This window comes from Rhinopithecus bieti, unplaced genomic scaffold (genome assembly GCF_001698545.2).
Source record: "Rhinopithecus bieti isolate Rb0 unplaced genomic scaffold, ASM169854v2 scaffold_14838, whole genome shotgun sequence".
NCBI lineage: Eukaryota > Metazoa > Chordata > Mammalia > Primates > Cercopithecidae > Rhinopithecus > Rhinopithecus bieti.
In genome coordinates, this window is record NW_016807897.1 from 276,529 (window position 1) to 285,650 (window position 9,122).

The window sequence follows — 9,122 nt, forward strand, 5'->3', positions numbered from 1 at the left end:
CGATATTCCTTTATTGGTGTGCTTCTCTGATTAATATCTTTCTCTTTCACAAAAGCTAAAAGCTCCATGAGGGCAGGGATTTTATCTGCCTTGTTCAAAACCGTCCTTCCGGTAGCTAGAAGAGTATTTGGTATATAGCAGATGCTCAATAAATAGTTGTTAAATGGCTGGATCATGGAAATAATATTCAAATCGGGCTTAGGATATAAGCAGACATTTAAAACAAAAATTATAGACACTTGGTGCCTGACTGGTATAAAAGGAGAAAAACAGATTTCAGTAGTAAAAACTACATGAGCAAAGGCACAAAGGCACATACATAGAGGGCAGGTGGAGAGACTGCTGAGGATTCTGGCATAGCAGGAAAGAAGGTTTCTGTGGTGAGAGGTGAGGCTGGGGTGACAGTGGGGGGCTCTGTAGCCTGGAGCCTCATCTTTGTCTGGAGGGCAACGGAGAGCTTGAAACGGTTCTGCTTTGGGGAAGGCTGGCCAGAAGTGAAGACTGCCTTTTAAAAATTTATTTGTTTATTTTTTTAATGCAACAAGGTCTCACTCTGTCTCCCAGGCTTGAGTGCAGTGGTGTGATCGTAGCTCACTGCAGCCTCCAACTCCTGGGTTAAAGCAATCCTCCTGCCTCAGCCTCCTGAGTAGCTGGGGACTACAGGTATATACCACCACACCCATCTAATTTTAAAAAATACTATTTTTTTTCTTTTTTCTTTTTTTTTTTTTTTTTTAGAGGTTGGGTTTTTCTATGGTGCTTAGGCTGGTCTTGAACTCTTGGTTTCAGGCAATCCTCCTGCTTTGCCTTCCCAAAGTGCTGGGATTATAGGTGTGAGCCACAATTCTGCTGCTCTGCCATCTCCATCTGACCTCAGGCATCTTTCAAATGCTTCACCTTCAAATAAGCCACCTTCAAATGCTCAGGTTGCGTTTTCACATGCTGGGACAAGCCCCAGGGAGTCCCAGTGGTTCTCCTTTCCTGTTCTACATTTTCTGAAGACTTGGAGCACTTTTTGTGGGCTCCAAGAAAAGCTTACACTAAATTCTCAACACCAAGTGTTCAAATAACAGTCATGACTTAAAGTTAGATAACTGCGGGAAAGGTCAGAGCTACAAGTTTGGAGGAAAACTGTTGGGCCTTCTGGGAAGGGTTAGAATCACTGTGAGCTCCAGAGTCTAGGGCTTGGAAGATGAACCCGAGGCCAGAGTGAAAAGATACTCTGTGTGTGTGTGTGTGTGTGTGTGTGTGTGTGTGTGCGCGCGCGTGTGTGTGTGTGTGTGTTGAGAGAGAGAGACAGAGAGATAAACGAAGTGAGATAGAGAGACACAGAAACAAAGAGACACAGAGAGCAAGCCAGAGAGAGAAAGACAACCATGGTAATTAGAAAAGACAGAGGCACAGAGACATGGAGATCTAGGGAGACTCAGGCAGAGACCCTGAAGACCTAGGAGACAGAGATGCTGCCCATGAGAAAGGCTCAGAAGCACAGTCAGAAGCATGGATGTGTGGAGCTGGTGGGCTGGCTTGCTCAGCTTCTGATAAATGACTTCTTCCTTCCAGTGAAAAAGGATGTATGAGCTTTGGAGTTGGAAGTTATGTGGAGAAAAAACAAGCAAACAAACAAACAAAACAAAACAAAACACCAAGGGAAGACAAGCAAAAAATAAGCTTGTCAGCTGGTTAAGAAATTTACTGGTAAAATTTTTATATCCACCCATTTTCTTCTTTTTGAGCCCAGTCTGTGCAAGAAAGTAGGTGCAGAGGCTTCTCACCCTCAGAGAGGAGGTCAACATAACTAATGGCTTTTTCAGCACCCTGTTGAGAGTTTTTTCCTCAACCTGCCCATGGTCTAGCCCCAGTCAAGGCTACTGGGGGTTCCATGTAGATCCCATCACCAGCACTCATTGTGTATCTCACCCCAGCCTGTGTCCTCAGGGACACCGATGTGGTAACCATGGGTGACATTCAGAGAGAAGGATGCTTTTTGGCTTCTTACTGCTGTACTGGAAAAGGGACTGTGGTATGACCTGTCTCTTGTTTTTATTTTCAACGTCAATTACAAGGAATCTTCATATATTCTGGATAATTGTGCCAGTGCTCATTGTTCTCTTGTGAATAGAGCCCGCAGCAAGGTGCAGAGGGCTTGATCCAGATTGTATGGAACTAGAGCTTCATTCTGTTCTACTACACTGGTGACTCTGGGCACTCTCTTCCTTTCTCTGGGCTTTTGATTTCCCTGTCTAACAAAGAAAATGAACAGGCATTTACTAAGAGGACTTCCATTTGTGACATTCTAGAAGTCTTGGTGTTTTCAAAATCCCTAATTGGTAGCCACCCACTAGTCTATCACGACTTTCTTAGAAATATGAGTTGAATGGTTGTACCACTGGGTGGACTCACGAGTACTTGAGCAACTATAGCAAAATGGTGTACATTAAAAGTTGGTGTTCCATCAAAAAGCTTATCCACCATGATCAAGTAAGCTTCATCCCTGGGATCCAAGGCTGGTTCAACATACACAGATCAATAAATGTGATTAGTCACATAAACAGAACTAAAGAAAAAACATATGATTATCTCAATAGATGAAGAAAACGCCTTCAATAAAATTCAACATCCCTTCATGTTAAAACCCTCAATAAACCACATATTGAAGGAATGTACCTCAAAATAATAAGATCCATATATGACAAACCCACAGCCAGCATCATACTGAATGGGCAAAAGCTGGAAGCATTCTCCTTGAAAACCAGCACAAGACAAGGTTGCCCTCTCTCATCACTTTTATTCGATATAGTATGGAAGTTTTGGCCAGGAAAATCAGGCAAAAGAAAGAAATAAAGGGTACTCAAATGGGAAGCGAGAAAGCCAAACTATCTTTGTTTGCAGATGACTTGATCCTACATCTAGAAAACCCCATCGTCTCATCCCAAAAGCTTCTTAAGCTGATAAGCAACTTCAGCAAAGTCTCAGGATGTAAAATCAATGTGCAAAAATTGCTAGCATTCCTGTACACCAATAACAGGCAAGCAGAGAGCCAAATCACAAATGAGCTCCCATTTACAATTGTCACAAAAAGAATAAAATACCTAGGAACACAGCTAACAAGGGAAGTGAAGGACCTCTTCAAGGAGAACTACAAACCACTGCTCAGAGAAATCAGAGATGACACAAACAAATGGAAAAACATTCCATGCTCATAGATAGGAAGAATCAATATCGTTAAAATGGCCATACTGCCCAAAGTAATTTATAGATTCATTAAACGACTATTGACATTCTTCACAAAATTAGGAAAAATCTATTTTAAAATTCATGTGGAGCCACAAAAGAGCCCAAATAGCCAAGGCAATTCTAAGCCAAAAGAACAAAGCTGGAGGCATCACGCTGCCTGACTCAAACTATACTAGAGGGCTATAGCAACCATAACAGCATGGTACTGGTACAAGAACACACATATAGACCAATGAAAGAGAAAAGAGAACCTGGAAATAAGACTGCACACTTAAAACTATCTGATCTTCAATAAACCTGACAAAAACAAGCAATGGGGAAAGGATTCCATATATGGAAACATTCCATAAATGTTGCTGGGAGAACTGGCTAGCCATATGCAAAAAATTGAAACTGGACCCCTTCCTTACATCATATATAAAAATCAACTCAAGATGGATTAAAGACTNCAATATCGTTAAAATGGCCATACTGCCCAAAGTAATTTATAGATTCATTAAACGACTATTGACATTCTTCACAAAATTAGGAAAATCTATTTTAAAATTCATGTGGAGCCACAAAAGAGCCCAAATAGCCAAGGCAATTCTAAGCCAAAAGAACAAAGCTGGAGGCATCACGCTGCCTGACTCAAACTATACTAGAGGGCTATAGCAACCATAACAGCATGGTACTGGTACAAGAACACACATATAGACCAATGAAAGAGAAAAGAGAACCTGGAAATAAGACTGCACACTTAAAACTATCTGATCTTCAATAAACCTGACAAAACAAGCAATGGGGAAAGGATTCCATATATGGAAACATTCCATAAATGTTGCTGGGAGAACTGGCTAGCCATATGCAAAAAATTGAAACTGGACCCCTTCCTTACATCATATATAAAAATCAACTCAAGATGGATTAAAGACTGAAACATAAAACCAAAGCCTATAAAAACCTTAGAAGAAAACCTACGCAATACCATTCAGGACATAGGCACGGGCAAAGATTTCATGATAAAGACGCCAAAGGCAATCACAACAAAAGCAAAAATTGACAAATGAGATCTAAATAAACAAAAGAGCTTCTGCATAGTAAAAGAAACTATCAACAGAGTAAACAGATATGGAAGAACAGAATGGAAGAACATTTTTGCAATCTATCCACCCGACAAAGATCTAATAGACAGCATCTATAAGGAACTTAAATTTACAACAAAAAAATTCCATTAAAAAGTGGTCAAAGGTCATGAACAGACACTTCTCAAAAGAAGACATACTTATGGCCAACAAACATGTAAAAAAGCTAAACATCACTGAACATTAGAAAATGCTAATAAAACCACAATGAGATACCACGTCACACCAGTCAGAATGACTATTACTAAAAAGTCAAAAGACAACAACTACTGGTGAGGTCGTGGAGAAAAAGGAATGCTTCCACACTATTGGTGGGAATGTAAATTAGTTCAACCATTGTGGAAGACAGTGTGGTGATTCCTCAAAGATCTAGAGGCAGAAATACCATTTGACCCAGTAACCCCATTACTGGGTATATACCTAAAGGAATGTAAATCGTTCTATTATAAAGATACATGCATGCGTATCTTCACTGTAGCACTATTTGCAATAGCAAAGACATGGTATCAACCGAAATGTCCATCAATAATAGACTGGATAAAGAAAATGTGGTACATATACACCATGGAATACTATGCAGCCATAAAAAGAAACCCTATCATGTCTTTTGCAGGAGCATGGATGGAGCTGGAGGCCATCATTCTCAGCAAACTAACACAGAACAGAAAACCAAATAATGTGAGGTGCCACTTATAAGTGAAAGCTGAATGATGAGAACACATGGACACACAGAGGGGAACAACACACACTGAGGCCTGTCAGAGGGTGGGGAGGGGTGAGGGGAGGAAAAGCATCAGAAAGAACAGCTAATGGAAGCTGGGCTTAATACCTGGGTGACGAGATGATCTGTGCATCAAACCACCATGGCACACATTTACCAATGTAACAAACCTGCACATCCTGCACATGTATCCCTGAACTTAAAATAAAAGTTGGAAAAAAAAGTTGGTGTGCAGCATGGCATAGACTATGTGCAACATAGTCTAATGTGACATGTCTCAGAACTCTGATCTTGATCTTGATCATTCTCAAATTTACAGAAGTGATTCAGTTAAAGGCATATAAGGCAGTTGTGCCAAACTTGCCAGTGCTCCAAGGTTTGGAGAAAAGGATGGAACTAGCTATAACACCCTAGCCCAACTCAACACAATGACTTCTGAAAGAGTCATTAAAAAAGTCGTCATCTTTTAAAAATAAATTGTATGACCCTGATTAAAGAGCTCAGGCTCTGAAGAAACTCAGAAGAGAAATACCTAGTTCGGTTAACCACAAAGTTCCAAAGGGGCCCACAGTGCAATGTGACCACAGAACCAGTTGCCACAGTAGTTGGCTGTACAGTGTAGAATGAAGGGAATAATGACTTCCCTCTGATCAGACAACATTCACACACTTGAGCTCAGTTCTGGGCTCCACACTTGAATTGGACTGGGTACAACCTGGTGTATACAGAAGAAAACTACTAGGATGGATGGAGAGGAGAAAATGTGAAGGAACAGTTCAGCATGGAGAAGAGCAGATTCCTGGTGGAGATGGCCATCCTCTTGAGGTCTCTGAAAGTCTGTCCAGTGGAGGAGGACCCACAGCTTGGGCCCTAGAAGGAAACCCTAAGATGAATCATCAGGATGCAAGTTGGAGGAAACAGTTGGCTGCCTGCGGGGTGGGTTTTGTCAACATAAAAATGTGTCTTCTGTGCTCCCTGCTCCCAATAACACAATGGACTTCACAAAGGCTTTCTAGCTGTGAGTACAACGAAGCATTTCCAGGTGACTGGAGGAGCAGGTGTCAAGGATCCTGCAGCTGGAGACCTCAGGGTTTGAGAAGCCTTTTTCTTACACTCCTGTTCATTTACTTTTCAAGTTGGTCATTCATTCACTCATTCATTCACTCACAACCCATTCCTAAGAACTGAAGAAGACCCAGGCCCTATCAACAAGGGGCTTCAGGGTTAGAGGGCTTCCTGCAGCCACAGATGATTCCTGAGGTATGCATTCATTAAGATGCGCACTGGAAGCAGAGAAGCCTTTGAGCAGAGTGCTGTCCCTCTGCTACTAGCCCCTTGTCCTGGAGGTGGAGGTCATGCTCAGTAGAGCTGACCCAGCCTGAGAAGGTCATAGAGCCCCAAGGTAACTATGCTCAACATTGTGCCTGGAACTGAGCCATAGCTTAAGCATCATTCAGACTGTGGTGTTTGCTGCATCTCCTTCCTGCCTGTGGCCAGAATTGCAGTGGCATTTGGTTGGCACCACAGGCAGCAGAAACATCAAGGATCCCTCCCTCAAGGAGGTGTGATTCACCAAAGGTGAGAATAGCCAGATTGCAATGCTGTAAAAGCCTTAGAGATAAACTTGCCAATTAGTATGGAAAAGAATGAGGTCCCAGGGGCTTCAGAACCCTGTATTTGTCTCTTCTCTTTTAGAGCAGCATAAATTTTGGAGGCAGCCTGGAGTCCCTCCTGAAGCAGAAGAGCCACAACAGGCCCCTTGGGATGGAGCTGTCGAGCCACAGCATAAGCCCCCGCATGCACAATTCAACTAGCAAATTCATCCACTGTGGTAGAGGTGGATTTTGTTCCCAGGGACACTAGAGGAATGCACAAATATGAAGCCTGCATGTCAGTCCCCCTCCCCACAGGGTTCTAGAGTCAGTCACAACTCCTTACCACATATTTTTCATTTGCTAGCCATTGCCTCACCCAGGTTGCAAGCCCAGTCTTTTGTCTCTTGTAGTTGGGGTCTCAATTTTAGTATGGGGATAACAAGAGAGGAGTTGTGGGAGGTTGCTCTCCTAGAGCTACTAGCTAGCCTAGGTAACAACAAGCTTCCCTGGCATCCTTTCTTCTGAGCTGACCTGTGGAACTGATGAGCCACAGGTGAGCTCTGGCACATCGCCACAGAGGCAAAGCTGATTTCTCCATGGCTGGGGTGCCTATATTGGGATGCCCTGGCTGGATTAGCTGCCACCAGCTGCTGTAAGGTGGATTTGCATTTCTGCCCCTACTGCAGAGGCCATTTAACAGCATGATGATAGATATTTAATCTGTAGCCTGAGCTGCAAGCACAGTGATAACGGTAGACAGGCAAGGCGAGATTCGTAGTCTGTGTTAATGGGGCTGCCTTCATCACGGCCAAATAAATAACGAAGGGAGGTGATAACAATGGTGCCTTTATGATCACCATGAAAAGCTCGTACTGCTTCAGGGTTCTGCACTGTGCTGTGCTGCATTTAAAAAGAAGGTAGGCAGAAAGCAAGCAGGCAAAGGGGCTGGGGAGGGCATCAGGCCAGGGACAGGGCAGAGGTCCCCCTATTGGCCTTAGTAAGTATGGCCGCAGGCAACCCTCCATTCTTACCAGTGCCATTTTTACCACCTTTACCACCAGGGCCTTTCTGGGCTCCCTACACCCAAGAACACATACCTGGGGTTTCAGAGTCTTCCTAAAGGACTCCCAAATATCCTATTGACAAAGGAAAAGAGAATGGCCACCAATAAATGTTCAGATGATTTAATGGGTTTTCTTGGGATTGTTTGAGACAAAACAAACTGGGTGGGGTATGAGTCATGGGGCCAACCAGGTTCTGCCTTTCATAGTAGATGTGGGGGAGACGGACTCAAAGCTGCTTCTGGAGCACTGGAGTTCTCTTTACATAGTACACCTGTCTAAAGTTTTAGAAACTAGCTGAGTGGAGTGACCATTTCAGGACATTTACTATGAGCTCCAACATTTCTTCTCCTCTCTTTACTGCTTTAGAACAAGAGAGGCAAGAGAGCAAGGAGTCATGGCAAAGAACCCCTAGATGTAAAGGGCTCTCGGGGATGCCAAATAAAGTTATCCCCTGAATTACCCAGCCAGCTGCTAAAGGGAGGGCAAATGTTGACAGGTTCTCTGGGAATATAACTTGATACAAAACTTCTGGAAGGCCTTAAGGCTACCAGAGGCAACTCCACAGGATGTTCTACTCAAGCCCGGCTATATAATTTGCTTGGTGGAAAATAGGAGGTTTGTGAATGGAGCACTACCTTTATTTGTCCACTTGCATTTGGAAAACTCTCTCTTTAGAAACAGTAAGACTAATATATATTTGTGTTAACCTGTTTAAATCAGGGTCATAATGACTCTAGAGTAGGTGGCTTTCAAATTCCAGTTCAGTCTTGAAATTCTTGCATTGCATTTTGTGATAATAAAGTCTTATGGCTAAATGGAAATGCAGGCTACATTTTCTTCAATGCAGTTAATAACATTTTTGAGAAGCCAAGCTATTTGGACCATGAGGCAGCAACCCAAGCACCATGATTCCCTACAAGTTTATTTAACTTGGGACAAATTACCGGGCAATGCTCCACTGTTTCTGATATGTGCATCTTGCAAATTGAAATTTTGGCTGAGAGGGTCAAGAGCTTGGCTGACACCCTCACACAGGGCTTGCCTCTTAGTGGGCCCATGGAGACACTTAGTGAATATATAGGTGAATGAATGCCCACATCCTTCTCCCCAACCACCTTCCTTCCTAAGAAGTCTGACGATTTCTCTTATAAGTACCGCGCGCTAACCAATTGCGCCACTGGAGCCACTGACGATTTCTCTAAACATCTTCACCTCTATTTGCCATCATGTTCAGATTAGTTTGGGACTTTCATGAACAAGGCTGGTGGAGATGGCAGGAAGATCTGAACTCTGTGTTTAGGTCATCATCTTACTCTTTTTACGGTATTTCTTTTTATCCAAATTGCTTTCTTACTGGGGCTTCTGCTCCTTCTCTCTCATT